The sequence below is a fragment of the Euprymna scolopes genome, chromosome 17 (genome assembly GCF_053919585.1).
Source record: "Euprymna scolopes isolate OS-2025 chromosome 17, ASM5391958v1, whole genome shotgun sequence".
NCBI classification, from domain to species: Eukaryota; Metazoa; Mollusca; class Cephalopoda; order Sepiida; family Sepiolidae; genus Euprymna; species Euprymna scolopes.
Genome location: NC_136498.1, coordinates 123450782 through 123466978, shown reverse-complemented (window position 1 = coordinate 123466978; position 16197 = coordinate 123450782). Strand labels below are relative to the sequence as shown.

The 16197-nt window shown below is 35.7% G+C and overlaps 1 pseudogene; it reads left to right on the top strand.

The window, feature by feature from the left end:
• The first annotated feature begins 15092 nt into the window (after positions 1–15092).
• LOC145297415 (5S ribosomal RNA) lies at positions 15093–15209 on the top strand (annotated as a pseudogene).
• The last annotated feature ends 988 nt before the right edge of the window (positions 15210–16197 follow it).

Below are 16197 nucleotides of genomic sequence, written 5' to 3'. Positions count from 1 at the left end.
AAAAACGGCCGATTTCATTGATTTCGATTACAAAAAGAAGCATTGGACGTGTGGAATATTCGTTGATCCTCATACTATCCTGAGCAATGCCGGGTGATCCTGCTACTGTATATATATATATATATATATATATATATATATATATATATATATATATATATATATATATATATATATATATATAAAATGAAAATTACAATTGAATTTACCAAAATGATCCAAGATGGTAAAATTAAAGTAAATTATAAATATTAAAGAATTAATATTTATAAACTTATCTCAGCCAGATATAAAAGCTCGATAATACCAAATAGGAAATAGAGCTTATAATATGAGCAAACAGTTAATGAAATATGTTAAAAAACACTTGAGTTAAAAACATATTTAATCTGAAAAGGAAACACTAGATAAGTGGATAGTCCTTAATCCGCGGAGTTTCGAAGAAATACTTTTCTTCTCGTCAGAGGGTAGGAATTAGCAAAATGCAGGATCGGATTTTGCATGCAGAAGTATTTGATGAAACAACAAGTAAGTCAAAGATCTTACTTGAAAACAAAATAAGTTAAGCAGAGGGAATATGGTAAAGAAAAAGGTGATTACACATGAATGGATAGTCTGGTGGAAGATAAAAAAATCCAGTGACGGTAAAATCCAAATGTAAAACTTCAAGAAAGTATATATATATATATATATATATATATATATATATATATATATATATATATATATATATACACACACACACACACACACATATATATATATATATATATATATATATATATATATATATATATATATTAGCAAAAGTACCCGTCGTTGACTGGGTTCAAAAACAGCCTATAGAAAATGGGCTCTGATTTATGAAAGTATGATAGGTTATGAAAAGGAAGGGTTGTAAAGAGATAGTGACGAATTTGAGAGTATCAAAACCAAAGCAAAATATTATGAAAGTAAAAATAAAATAGATAAACCCCATAATAACAGTGGTTCATTAAAATTGTGGGGTCTGTGTTCGCCCCTGGTCCACAAAGTATGGAAATAAAAAATAAAAAAATTAAAAAAACGTTTACAAGTGTTTTTGATATAGATGTACATAAGAATACTTTGATAAGTATGTTTTAACTTAGATAGGGATGGTATAATAAAATTGTGGGTCTTCGTTCGCGCCTGGCCTCCATAGAATGGAAATAGGCACAAACTTTAATAAAGACTTTTTATATCTATCTGCGTAAGTATACTTTGAAAATTATGTTTCAGTTTGAAGAAATATGATATAATAAAATTATGGGGTGTTCGTTCGCGCCTGACCTCCATAGAATGGAAATATGTCGCAAAGTTTAACAAGGTTTTTTTAATATAGATCCACTGAATACTGTGATAAGTGTTTTCTCTCTAATCTGAAAGAAATTGAACTGATTCGGTTACTGTTCATAGCTGGGTTCATAGCTGGGTTAATTCTATGATAATTAATAAAAAAAAAAGGATTCCTACAAAAGGACCGGCAGAATTAATTATATTACGACGTTGAAGGATTCTGAAAGAAATAATTGATGAATTTGACTTAAAGTTAAATGTAACGTTTTTGCTCTCTTGTAAAAATCAGGCCGACGTAATGACTCGAGTGAAAAATAGCTGGCTTAAACCAAAAGGGGCAGATAGTGTGAAAAAGGTAGTTAGAAGCAATCGACCCGCCACCAACCATTCATGAGCTAGGGGAGTTTCAAATGTCTGACGTTTGGACGCGGTTGTCTATTGACGTCACCCACTATAAAGGAAGAGTATCTATTTATGGTATGTTGTGGTTCAGGGAGACTTGCCATTTGGAGAGAGATTCGAGTAGAAACAGCAGATGTCATCGAAAGAGAATTGGAAAAAAAAAAAAAAAATTGGAGCATGGACCAGTCGAAGAGGTGCTGATGGACAACAGCGTCGTTCCGTTCAGAGATATTTCAGAAAATGTTGGATAGATGGAATGTCAGGCACTATTATAGAGTAACCAATCGACCGAGCGGAAATACTATCGTAAAAAGAAAGCCATTGACGAAAGGCGGGTATTACTTGCAGAAGCAGCGTTTTGGTTCAACATGACCTCTAAATCTGGGCAGCTTAAGGAAGCAGTACCGCATAGGGCGATATTCAAGTATCAACTAAGCTTCAGCCTCTGCCCCATCGACGAAATGTAGCACCCCTCTGCCTGTTCTACAAGTACCTTAACAGTGAATGGCGCGAAGAACTACAAGCACTTGTACCCCCTCGACGTAAATACCCCCGACAAACCCGACAAGCAGCAAAATCCCACCCCTTCATAGTTGATATCCCTAGATGTAAGAGAGCCTTCTACTCCAGTAGTTTCTTCCCCAGAACTGCTAAACTTTGGAATTCCCTTCCGGGTTCCTGCTTCCTCAACTGTACTGGCATGCAGAAGTTCAAGTGTAATGTGAACAGGCATCTTGCTGCCCAACTCCCTACATAGTACCCCTGTATCTTATGTCCCTGATAGTAGCCCCCTACATCAAAGTGGCAGTGTGCCTTGTTTGGGGTGAAAATGTAATAATAAAAATTCTTTTTAAATACTAATGGCGACACTCTAGAGTTAAAGCATTTACAGAACATTCTGACGAGCCAAAATCTCTACGAATTGGAGTGGAGGTGTAGGTTAAACCTGCTGGGGCCCGTTTTTCGTTTAAGAGCAATGATGTTAAGACCTTTATGATTCAATGTATTCGTATTGTTTTCACTGGTCACCATGTTTGTTTTTGTGCGTCACAAATCGTAAGAATCGACAGGAACGCTACAAAAAGCAGTAAATATGGATATAAATATGATTTTAGTTATATATTGTATATTTATATTTAAATATTTTTAAAACTCAATGGAGTTATATTACATTTATTTGTAAGGAAAACATGTTAAAATAAGTTAAAACAAAAAAATATTGCTGACCTTGTGTATGCTTTGGATAGCAGCAGTGGCTTTTAATACCAGATAGGACAAGGCGGTCATGAAATAGGTAAGCAGATGAATTTTTTGAAATTGAAAGTCAGAAACAGGATGGACGGATTAAACGCCCAAGCAGGCTGATCTGAGTTTTGTAATTAAATAGATATCGATGCCTTCCTTCAGTCTCCAGAGCCAATGGACACCCCTGTAAGGCTAGCTGCACGTGTAATTGTGAAGCAAGGGTTGCGCAATCTACAAGCACACCTCTCCTGAATCGGTACCGCTGGACCCAGTGGCAAAGATAGACTCAAGAATGACTGGAAGCAATGCTGAGATCAGCATCTGGAATTCCCAAATGGTCACCCATTTTAGGACTGATCAGGCTCAATGTTGCTTAACTTCGGTGATTTTACGGGAACACACACACACACACACACACTCTCTCTCTCTCTCTCTCTCTCTCTCTCTCTATCTCTCTATCTCTATCTCTCTCTCTATCTATCTCTCCATCTCTATCTCTCTCTATCTCTATCTCTCTCTCTCTATATATATATCTCTATCTCCCCCCCCTCTCTCTCTCTCTCTCTGGATGAAGCGATTCCAATATTTTTTCCAGATTCCGATATAATTATAGATTCCAATTTTAAAAAAAATATCTGCATATAGAGTTGTTTTCTTTTTTGTAAAAAAAACTTCATCAAATCAAGAGTTGGTTCTTTGATAAAACAGGGGCGCGTTCGAAATGACTGTTTCCGTTTTAAAGCACAATGGAAGCATGATACTTAGCTTTTACAACTTAAACTTAAAACGAAGTCATTATTTATAAAAAATAAAATAAACAGTATATTCTCTACAGTGCAATGTAGAATACTATAAACAGTAGATTCTCTACAGTGCAATGTAGAATACTATGTACTAAGTCACTGCGGGGATGCATGTGAAGCTTTCTCCCAGTACACTGTGGGAGTGGGGTCCTAACTAGAACAGGCAACCAATCGATTTAATAAAAAACAATGGGTGGTGCTCTTGATTACAATGACAATAAAAGTATGGAAGGGTGGAATACTCAATTCCGGGCAACGCCGAGTCTACCTGCAAGTATAAAATATAGAAGAGAGTTATCCCGTTAGGTACAATAATAGAAATCCGCGCCAAGTAACATCTGCTAAGTGAGTTACTAAGTAGACCGAAAAGTGCTCGCATTCCAATTCGTAGTTTTAACTGAATCTAAGCAGTTACGTTTGCTTCAAATATATGCGAACCTTTGTAACATGTATTAAACATGTTACAACAGCGACGTCGTTTGCTTTAAATATACGTGAACCTTTGTAACATGTATAAGAAACGTTACAACAACAACATTGTTTGCTTTAAATATGCGTGAAGCTTTGTAACGTATATATATACATTATTCCTTAATTGGATTTTTTTTATTTTTGAGATGAGCATTATATGTTAATTTTATTTTATTTCGGACCATTAGTCTCATCTTTATTAGTTTTTTTTTCAACGTTTGCTTTAAATGTACGTGAACCTTTGTAACATGTTTAAGACACGTTACAACATTGTTTGCTCTAAATATACGTGAACCTTTGTAACATGTTTAACACTCGTTACAACAAAATCATATGCTTTAAATATATGCGAACCTTTTTAAGAAACGTTACAACAACAACATTGTTTGCTTTAAATATACGTGAACCTTTGTAACATGTTTAAGAAACGTTACAACAACCAAATTGTTTGCTTTAAATATACGTGAACCTTTGTAACATGTTTAAGCCACGTTGCAACAACATCGTTTGCAGATTATTAGCGATACAAGCTGTTGGTGAATGCTGTCTCTGACTTCCTTGCGAAAACTCACTATCTTCTGTGAATAAATCCAAATATTCAGTGCACAAAGTTTAGACACCGGAAGTAGACTCGGTTTAGCTAAATATGGAACGGAATCACAAAGCATGAAACGAAATACGAAACTATATGGAAGCACTTCTTGTTTTATTATGAAACAAAAAAAAGTTTTTTTTACATTTCATATTAATATTTTTTTAACTTTTTAAATATATTAATAGGAAAATAATTTTTTTTTGTATTTCTGTAAATAAATTTTTCTTTAATATATTTTTAATTCTTAGATAGAATGTCTTTCACAAATTTTATCACATAATTTTGTCATAAATAATGCATCATAAAACAAAGTAAGTATTTTCAATTGAATTACGAAACCGAAATCGAAGTTTATTTTTGTTTTTATTGTTTTCTGATAGCACAAGAAGTTTTAAAACTAAAATGTTTTTCGAAATAAATTATTTTCATATGGTTTCGTATTTCGTTTCATGTTTACTGACTTCCGTTCCGTTTACTATTTTAGCTAAACCGAGTCTACTTCCGGCGCCTTAACTTTGTGTACTGAATTTTTTGGATTTAACCGTCTCTGCTATATTTAAATTCAGCAACCCAGCATTAAACAATCGCAGATGAAGGGCAATTCCCCCTAAGGTTTTGCCATAGTGTTTCTATTTACTTGTCTCCCCACGAGGGCAAAGTTAGACAGAAGGTGGGTTTGTATTACTGTACACATAGATTCGAAAAAGTTGTCAAAAAACAAATATATAACAAATAAATATTATCAAAGGAATGATAAGTTACTTTTCTACCAAACTGGATACATTTTTTTGTGTTTTTATTCAATGTAACATTTTTATTCAACTCGAAAAACATGCAGTGTTTATCGATGTATTGGAAAATTCAAAATGGCGCCCGACGCTCTCTTTAACATGGTAAGTATGGGAAAAGGTGTTATAAATAATAAACTAGACAAAATACTATTAAAAAAACACCGAATATATGTCAACTTATGTCACGGTAACATATATTGAGCGAATTTCTAATAATATTTTGTCTAGTTTATTATTTATAACATCTTTTCCTTAACTTACCGTGTTAAAGAGAGTGTCGGGCGCCATTTTGAATTTTCCAATACATCGGTAAACACTGTATGCTTTTCGAGCTGAATAAACATGTTACATTGAATAAAAACATGAAAATTATATCCAGTTTGGTAGAAAAGTAACTTATCTTGCCTTTGATAACATTTACTTGTTATATATTTGTTTTGTTTTTTTGACAACTTTTTCGAATTTATGTGTACAGTAATACAAACCTCAGAAGGTCAGCTTTCAATGTGAGGAAAATCCAGCTCCCCAAAAAGGGGCACTCTGGATAGGAACAAAAATTAAAAAAATGCTTCAAACATGAAGGATTTCTCCTCCACTGACCGAGGACAGATAAAGCGAAGCGTAGCATCAGAACAGATACTACACTATGATCCTGAGTTGTTGATAATCTGCAAAAATATAACAGAATTAGCTCGAGCCTACAGACTTGGTTATTTAAGCATATTAATTATCTCAGTACTTTTCGTACACCTCTCGTATACCTACACTATAAAATATAGATTTTTTTTTTAAAATGAAAATCGCTAGAGACAAGACATGGAGCCACTTGCAATAAGGAGCTAACAAGAATGAAATATGATTATTGCAAAGACATGAAATGCCTATTGGTCTTAGTCTTGAAAAGACCAAAGAGTTGTAGACAGAAGGAAAACAGTAAGCAGAAAGAAGCTACTGGAATAGGAAGCTGTATTATAATATATAGAAAAGACAGGTTAGCAACATCACGTCTGGGAGAGAGAGAGAGAGAGAGAGAGAAAGAGAGAGAGAGAGAAAGAGAGAGAGAGAGGTGGATTGCAGAGAAGAAGAAAAAGTGGGGCCAATCAAATTGCAGATAGGTTTCTGCATTTTATCATGAACCCTCAAAGGGGACAGAGATTCGCTAGGCTAAATATGGCAACGATACTCCATACATGGTCTGATGGTAGATTTGTTTTTTTATTTATTTTTTTATTTATTTATTTTTTCTTCCTTTGAAGATTGTAATGCCGGGTATGGGGCAGCCAAACCAGCTGCCAACATTGCCCCGCTTTTTTATTGAAACCAACCGAGAGCTCTTTTTAGTATCCTCGCTGTTCCCTTAAGTGCAATTGTCTGAATCTCTTTTGCACTTGGTTCACCAGGAATATTAGTTAGGTAGGACTTCAGGTTCTTCTTCATAAGCCCTGTGGCACCTATAATAACTGGTATGATCGATATCCCCTTTAGGTTCCAGTTTCTTTTCATATCATACATGAGACCTTGGTATTTGGTCTGTTTCTCTCTTTCAGCTCTGTTAAGACCGCCATCATTAGGAACACTAATGGAGAGAATTGTGTCAGATGTGAGAAAGAAAATTTTACGAAACAGCGAATTGATGGAGACTACTAGACCGACTAGTTAAACAAGCTGAAACAAAGGAGCTGAGATATAGGTCAGGCAATTTCTGAAGAGCTCATGTCATAATAGTATTTATAGAAAAATAGATTTAAATGAGGCGTTCTACATCAGATGAGAAATGATGAAGAAATAATAGTACTACTACTACTACTACTACTACTACTACTAATAATAATAATAATAATGAGAAGAAGAAGAAGAACAACAAAAACAACAACAAAGAGAAAGAGAATCATAAAAAGAAAAAAAAATAGAAAAAGAAGATGAAAGATAAAACAAAAAAAGATTAAAAACAAAACAAAAAAGAAGAAAAAAATACTGCGAATATCGTAAAGAAGTCGCCAGTGAACAAAAAAGTGACGAAAAGAAATAACGTATGAAAAAAAAGGGCACCTGAAAGTGCACGAAGATGCTACGGTCACTGTTGGTTTAGACTGGGCCAGTGTTCAGAAGAGCTGGAGAAATGTACAAGAGTTATAATATTAGAGTCTTCCGTAAGTAAAAGGAAAGTCTGATTTTCATAAAGATATGCTAGTCGGGTATTTACTGCACAATATTTTTAACCGAGTGGCGGTTGGAGAAGAGAACGAGGTTGGGGTAATTGTTATCGGTCATAAGAAATAACGCAGGAGAGGGAGATAGAGAAAAAGAGGAACAGAATAGAATGGGAGGAAGGGGCTGGTACTTGAGTGAAAGAGTAAAATGGACAGAGGGAGTGGGCAGTAGCCGGAGGGAGGGGGAAGAGGGAGAGCAAACACTCCCGTAAGTTCGAGAGCACAGATGGATATGTGGAGATAAAAGCCTGCACTTTTCAGAAGAAATGGCCAGAGGGAGATGGCGATAATGCCAAGGAGATGAAAGAGTGAATTGGAAAGGTTAGTACCAGGTGGGAGGGGGTGTTGAGGGAAAAGAGCAGGTAGAAAGAAAGGGGGAGTATAAGAATGGTTAGAAAGAAAGAGAATAGAAGAATGGGGGGGAGGAAGGAAAAAGAGGAATAGAAAAAAAAAACGAAAGGAAAAAGACCTACAGGTAGTTGAGAAAGAAGAAAGAGGGGTAGGAGGAAAAGAAAGAAAGAAAGAAAGAATGGATGAGTATGTGAAAAGATAAAAGTACACAAGGAAGAAAAGGAGGAAAATGAAGAAGAGAAGAGAAAATAATTAGACTCCGAAGAAAAGGAAGAAGGCGATGGGAGGCGGAGATTACAAAGAAGGAAGAAGTAAACGAAGAAGAAAAAAGAAAAAAAAAAGGAAAAGAACAGCTGAGAAGATGAAGAAGAAGAAGAAGAAGAAGAAAGGCGGAATAAAGAGGAAGAAAAAGAAAAGAACAATAACAAAAATGGAGGAAGAAAAGAAAAAAAGGAAATAAAATAGGAAGAGAAAGAAATAATAATAATAATAATAATAATAATAATAATAATAATAATAATAATAATAAGAAGAAGAAGAAGAAGAAGAAGAAGAAGAAGAAGAAGAAGAAGAATTGTTATTATTGGACGATTGGGAGGCTTATTGCCATCTAAATTCCAGTGAAGACCAATGGTCGCTGCCAATGGTGAGCGTCTGTTGCGAAAAAGCAAATTCATCTGCAAAGGTTATCGGAAAAGGTGGCGAGTACTGGAAATACGGGGAGACTTGTTGTCAGTCAAACTCCAGAGAACATCACAGGTTATTCTTAAAGAGAAATCCCTGAAGATGGCTTGTGTGATAACTCCTAGTGAGTCAATAATAATAATAATAATAATAATAATAAGAAGAAGAAGAAGAAGAAGAAGAAGAAGAAGAAGAAGAAGAAGAAGAAGAAAAGAAGAAGAAGAAATTGAGGAGGGCGAAGAAGAAGAAGAAAAAATTGAGGAAGACGGAGAAGAAGAAGAAAAAGAAAGAAAGAGGAGAAGAAGAAGAAAATTGAGGAGGAGGAAGAAGAAGAAAAGAAGAAGAAGAAGAAGAAGAAGAAGAAGAAGAAGAAGAAGAAGAAGAAGAAGAAAAAATTGAGGAGGACGAATAATAATAATAATAATAATAATAATAATAATAATAATAATAAGAAGAAGAAGAAGAAGAAGAAGAAGAAGAAATAATGGAGGAGGTGACGCCGGTTTAACGTGGAACTAGATAGCAGGAAAAGGGGCTATCAGGTACGTTGTTGTTGTTGTTGTTGTTAGGAAGGTTAATGTCGATGATGCAACTCCTGCTTTTCTGCCAGTGTTTCTTACTACAACAACTGATAATATACTTGTGGCAGCCGTCGTCGTCGTCGTCGTCGTCGTCGTCGTCGCCATAGACGCATCAGCCCTTCCACCTCACTGGCCGCCCCTTACATATCTTATCTCCCTCTTTCTCACACTTTTCTTAACTCCCCCTCATTTAACTGCTACTGATACTGCTGTCGATGCTGCTGCTGCTGCTTCTACTGACGATGATGATGCTGAGCTGCTGCTGATGCCGAGGATTTTTGCTCAAACGTCCTTTACCATTATTTCGCGATTCCGCCGGAGAGGCGAAACAACTATAACTTTGAAACATTGATTAACTTACTCCTCTTCTTATAAATTCTCCCACTCTCCTCTTTTTATCAACCTCCTCTTACTTCTCCTTTTCCCTCTCTCTGTCTTTCCTGTTACTGACGCACCTTGTCTGATTCCTTATCCCTTTTTCTTTGTTTTGTAACTACAGCGACGCAACATAGACAAATATAAATTCATACCCGTTCTCCCTTATTAGCGGCGTTGTTCAATGATACGATAGGGGCGCTGTCGAAAATTACTTCTTTTTTCTTGATTTATAACTACAAAAGAACTAGGAAACAACGATGTCGTAGTTAGATGGGGAAAAGTCCCGATGTATTGTGATCTACAGGCGAAATGTTTTTTTTTTGAAGAAAACTTGTCTCCTGAAAATTCCATTTAGTTTTGGTTACACAGAAGATAAAAAAAGAGATTTTTCAGTAGTTGTAGCTAGGCGAGTTCTTGCTGTGAATGTGTTACAAGAGAAACCATGTATTAGAGCTGTGTCGAGCATTTATCATGAAAATAATGATAGAGTAGATCAGTGGTTTCCAAACTGTTTTATATGGCGGCACAGTGAGCTCTGTAAATTTTCCATGTACACTATTGAGCTTTTTATACTTTTACGGCAGAATATATTCTGCTCATGAAGCCTTTTTTTTTGCAATTGATTGCAGTCTATATAAATATAACATTAGATGTATGTATGTGTGTGTCTGTAAATATTTAACCGATAAACTCTTAAACTACTGGTCACGTGACACTGAAATTAACAGGAAATAATAATCATACACCAAGGATGGTTTATGACAAGTAAAATCTTTGTTTGGATGGATGGTGACCACGTACAGAAATATGTCGGCAAGGTGAAATGCAAAATGTTCGTTTCAACTTGCCGACATATCTCTATTACTTTTATAATGGTTGGATCACTCTATCGCTCCAGTAAGTATCTCACTGCCGATGCGTCCTCTATCTGTATCACAGCCAGGTGCGCACTACAATAAAGTACTTACTGTTGCTACATCTGGGCAGGAGCTGCTTGGCATGCCCTATTCTGCCTTGAAACCTAATATATGATACTCTTTTTCTTCCCTGCAACCTCTTTCACGGAGAACACTTATCCCTGAGTGGCTTCCGGGCCTTGATAAATGGTGACCACCGTGTAAAAAAAAAAAAAAAAAAGAAGAGACGTCGATAGCCTGTCTCTTGCTATTTTCATAGTAAGTGTTCGTCCGAACTCCAATCTTTGGTCTCCGTTTGCCAAACTTTCACAAAAAGTACACAACTAGCTAACACCACTATATATGAGTTTCCTAATCCTATATCTGTGCCTAAATGTAAACGCAGATTCCGTGAACAAAACTTCTTTCCCAGAACTGCCCACCTTTGGAACACTTGTTCCTCTGGCATGCTTTCCGGTTGAATACAACATGGTAGCCTTCAAATCTAATGTAAACGAGTTCCTGTTCAGCCCAATCGACATCATTAACGATTACTTCACTACCACCTTACATTCATTAACACTTATCCTCGAGTGGCCTTCAGGCCTTGATTAGTGGTGACTACTAAGTAAAAAAAATGCATGCACAAATTCAAAAGTATCTTGAAATGGTTTACTTTTAAACCTTTTTTTATCTATCTGTTGATAGCTCAAATGATAGGGAACGCGGTTGGAGTGCTAAATGTTTTGGTTTCGATTCTAGCTGATAGTACCGAAGTTATTTTTTAAAAAACTTTTGAAGTCAGCATTATATATATATATATATATATATATATATATATATATATATATATATATATATATATATATATATATATAAGTATACTAGCAGGGAGATCCGACATTGCCTGGGATTGAATGATGATCAACGAATATTTTACACTCCTATATTTTTATTGTCATCGAAATCCGTGAAATCCCCCGGGAGGAAGCTTCACATGCCTCCATGCAGTAACTTAGTCCAAAATATATGTTATTCTACATTGCACTCTAGAGAACCTACTGTTTCTTTTAAAAAATTATTTTATATAAACTTCTTTCCAGTTTACGAAAAGAAACATTAACGCGTAATGCAAAAAAAAAAATGCATAAATAAAAAATAAAATAAAACACACACACACACACAAAGGAAAACACACGTAAATTTTTAAATTAACACGTAATGCAAAAAAAAATAAATAAATGCATAAACAAAATAAAACACACACGCACACACACACACACACACACACACACACACACACACACAAAAGAAAACACACGTAAATTTTGAAATTCTTTGCAGTTAATGAAAAATTAAGAAATTTACATGCGGTGTTTGAACCTACAGACCACGTCATGCAGAAACAACAACAACAACAACAACAACAACAACAACAACAACAACACACACACTATCAACTTACCCACAGTAGAATTTTCACGGCCCGTTGTTCTATCATTGTTGCTAAGCGACGACATGGGACAAATGGCTTTACCGATGATAGATAAATTAAAATAACGGTTTCCATTATCAATTATCGGTAATTATCGGGGGTATTCTGAAACAAAACTTAACTAAGATCACTCCCAGATTTATACACTAAAGTTCTGTAAATTTTAAAGAAAATGTGTTCAGCCGTTTTGGAGTCTATAAGGAACGAACTCACACACAGAGACAAAGTTGCATATATCTTGTCTTCTATCTATCTTCTATCTATATAAATAAAATGAACTCATTTTTCCCCTCCGAGTTTGATCTTAATAGGATTGAACATCTAGAGATTTTATGCAGATATAATGTACACAAACTGCAGCACGCTATCTGAGGTGTGTTATAGACATATTACCTATCCACTACCTCGCTGATCGGAGTTTCCTATATTTTATCTGGTGAGAGTTCACTGCTAAAACCGGTTACGATCAATGGAAGTAGTAAATTCTTCTCTCTCTAATAAATTCATACTTCCACCGGCACCCATTTACACCGTCCGTGATCGTTCATAGTAGATAATTACTGACAAACACCGGGTTAGGTTTCTATAAAAACTGGACTGCAATTTACGTGAAACGCACTACGCTTACTTTTACGTTGATTCAAAATAACAACAAAAACCTTTACATTTTCTTTCCTTAAAATAAAAATTATATTACTTCAATTCCGTTTTATTTCACGTTCTACGCCATTTATAAAATCGTTTCTTTGGATTGTTTTATTGTATTTTATTTGGGGGTTTTATGCTTCTTTTCTCTGTTTCTCGTTTTCCCGATCTTTCCATTTTTCAAATGTATTTCTTCTCTGTTTCCGTTTTTTCTCTTTTTCGCCAAGTTTACCATCGTTTCTTTTTATTTTTATTCATTTATTTTTTTTTAACTGTTCTGTTTCTGTTTCTGTTTCCACGATCTTTCCATTTTCTTTTGTTATTTCTTTTCCCATTTACACCGTCCGTGACCGTTCACAGGAGCCAATTACGGATGAACACCGGTTTAGGTTTCTATAAAAACTGGACTGCAATTTACGTGAAACGCACCACGCTTACTTTTACGTTGGTTCAAAATAAAAACAAAACAAACTAATTTGCATTTTCTTTCACTAAATACAAATTATATTACTTCAGTTCCGTTTGATTTCGCGTTCTACGCCATTTATATATAACATATATAAAAGCGTTTTGTTTGATTTTTTTTATTTTATTTTATTTGGGTTTTTTTTATATTTCCTTTCTGTTTTCTCGCTCTTTTCGTTTTTCAAATTTCTTTCTTCTCTCCTTCCGTTTTTCCTCTTTTTTGACAAGTTTACTATCGTTTCTTCTTTTTATTTATTTATTTATCTATTTTTTTACTTCCCTCTGTCTTTTTTCACGATCTTTCCATTTTCTTTTGTTATTTCTTTTCTCTTTCCGTTTTCCCTCTTCCTTCGGCAAGTTTAACATCGTTTCTTTCTTTGTAAAACAGCCGGATTTTTTTTACACTAAAAAAAAAAATTAATTTACAACGAATCTTTTCTTCTTCTTCTTCCATTTCTTTGCTCTTTGTTCACTGTTTTTCCAATCTTTTTTTCTTTTTTTTCTTTTTTTTTTAATAAACATATCATAAACAATTTCCGTTACATTTCGCTTTATTCATTGCCTTTCTCTCTATTTTCATCGTTTATTTCTTTATTTTTTCTTTTTTTTTTTAAGTATTTTCCTTAGAGGCGGCAATAGGAACCCATTTTTTTTTTCATTATTCTTCCTTTTTATTATTCTTTTTTTTGGGGGGGGGGGTGTTGGAAACGTCCGTCTCACGTTCGTATATAACAAAATATTTTCTTTGGCAGATTTCGGGGTGCTAAAACCGCGGTGATTGGAGATTCTTCCATTACACCAAATCGAGCCATAGCAAAGCGTGCCAGGGTAAAGCTAATAGATATATAAGAGAAAGAAAATTAAAACTGTAAGTAGTCAGGCGGGTTAAGGTCAGAGAAGCAGGAGGCAGTAAGAAAAGAGTACAAAGCTGTAAAACTTCTTCTGAAGTCAAGCCTGGGTCTCTTTGGACTTGTGGACTGGCGTCAGGATTGTACCAGGGGATCACCACATTCTTCAGCACATCCACAACCTGTGGTCCCGCTCGGGGCCGCCGGGAGCCTCGCCGACCTGACCGGTGTCGGTAGGCGTCTGGAAGCGCCCGGCCAACCTGGACGAGGTCCCCCTGGCCCCCGGGGGGCACCCCTTAGTTGGATGGGGGTGCTGTCCCGGGCACACATGCAACCCACGACTAGGTGGCCGAGGAGGAGGAGGACTCCCTACCTAGCCGAATACCCGTCGTCGTCAGTCAAACTTGCTTAAGAGGCAAAGCCTCACATCTTAAGAGAGTCACAGTTAGTCCCGCCGTTTACCCGTCGTCGTCGGGGGTGCCGGTCGGTGTGTTTCGGCGTGTTTCTTTCTTACTTTAGCTCGTCGTCGCTCCTATAAACTAACTCAGCCCTGGTCTAGGCTTGCTAAAATCAATTTATTATTATTTTCAATCTATCGAAAATCTTAATTTATTATTATTTTCCAACTATCGAAAATCTTAATAGAGTTGACTTTCAAGCCTGCAATTGTGTCCCAGGTAGTAGCCTGTTCCATCAAATTGGCACTGCGTCTTGTTTTGGGGTGAAAATGTAATAAAAAAAATCCGTGTACAGCAGAAACCCTTTACAATATTTTTTATTTGCTGATTTTGGTTGTAATTGTTTAAAAATTACCACAGATTCAAATAAGAACAAATAAAAAACTTTTTAATATAAAAATATGTGTGCGTGTGTGTGTTTGTATGTGTGTATATGTGTGTGTATATGTGTATGTGTGCATACGGCATGATCATGTTGACACACCGGTTCCCATCAGATCACCGAAGTTAAGCAATGTTGAACCTGGTCAGTGCTAAATGGGTGACCGTTTGGGAATTCTAGGTGCTGTATGTGCTCTCCGCTTATCTCGGCATTTGTTTCCAGTCATCCTTAACCTCCACTTGTCACTAGTGTTTAACAATGCCAACGTAGGATAGGTGTGATTAGAGATTGCGCAGCACTTGCCACAAAAATTCCATGTGTAGTCACCCTTACAGTGGGTATCCATAGTCTGTCAAGACTGAAGGAAACTACCACACTGACATCAAATTGTTTATGATTTATGCAAGATGGTCCAAAAGCTGTCTGAAGCATCCCATAGTTTTTGTGGCATTTTTTCCAAGTTTAAAACAGAATCTTATTGCATATTGTTCTTCTAAAGTGTCCTCACGTCCAGATTGCATTTTTGAAAATCATCAGCTGTGACAATCAGGCTTTAGTAGGGTGTATTCCAATTCCTATTGTAGCTGTTCATTTGAATCTGAAAGCATAAAAATTGGTCAATCATCTCATCAGATGTATAACAATAACATATTTAATTTTTAAGAGTCTACAACAATTTTAAATGACTGTATAAAAAAAGTCTGGAAACTTATTGAAGGCACCTTGTACATCTTTTGAAGTTTCTAGATTTTTTGGTTCCATGAAAACTCAGTATTCTACAATCTACCGTAATAGCATATCAAAGCATTTGTCGTATTAATTTATTATTCACATTCTGTTGTCATTTTTAGAATTTACTTCTCTCCAATAATATCATACCCACCCGACAAACCAGAGAAGCAGCAAAATCCCACCCCTACACTGTAGAGATCCCTAGATGTCATAAAGCCTTCTACTCGAATAGCTTCTTCTATCAACTGCTAGACTTTGGAATTCCCTCCTAGGCCCTGACTGTACTTACATGCAGAAGTTTAAGTGTAATGTGAACAGACTTCTCACTGGCCAACTCCCTACATAGTATTCCGGCAAATCTGGTCCCAAATAGTAGCCCCTTACAACTTAGTGGCATTCTATTATGATTGGGATGAATAAACATTAAAAAAACAAAAATCCCTTTGTA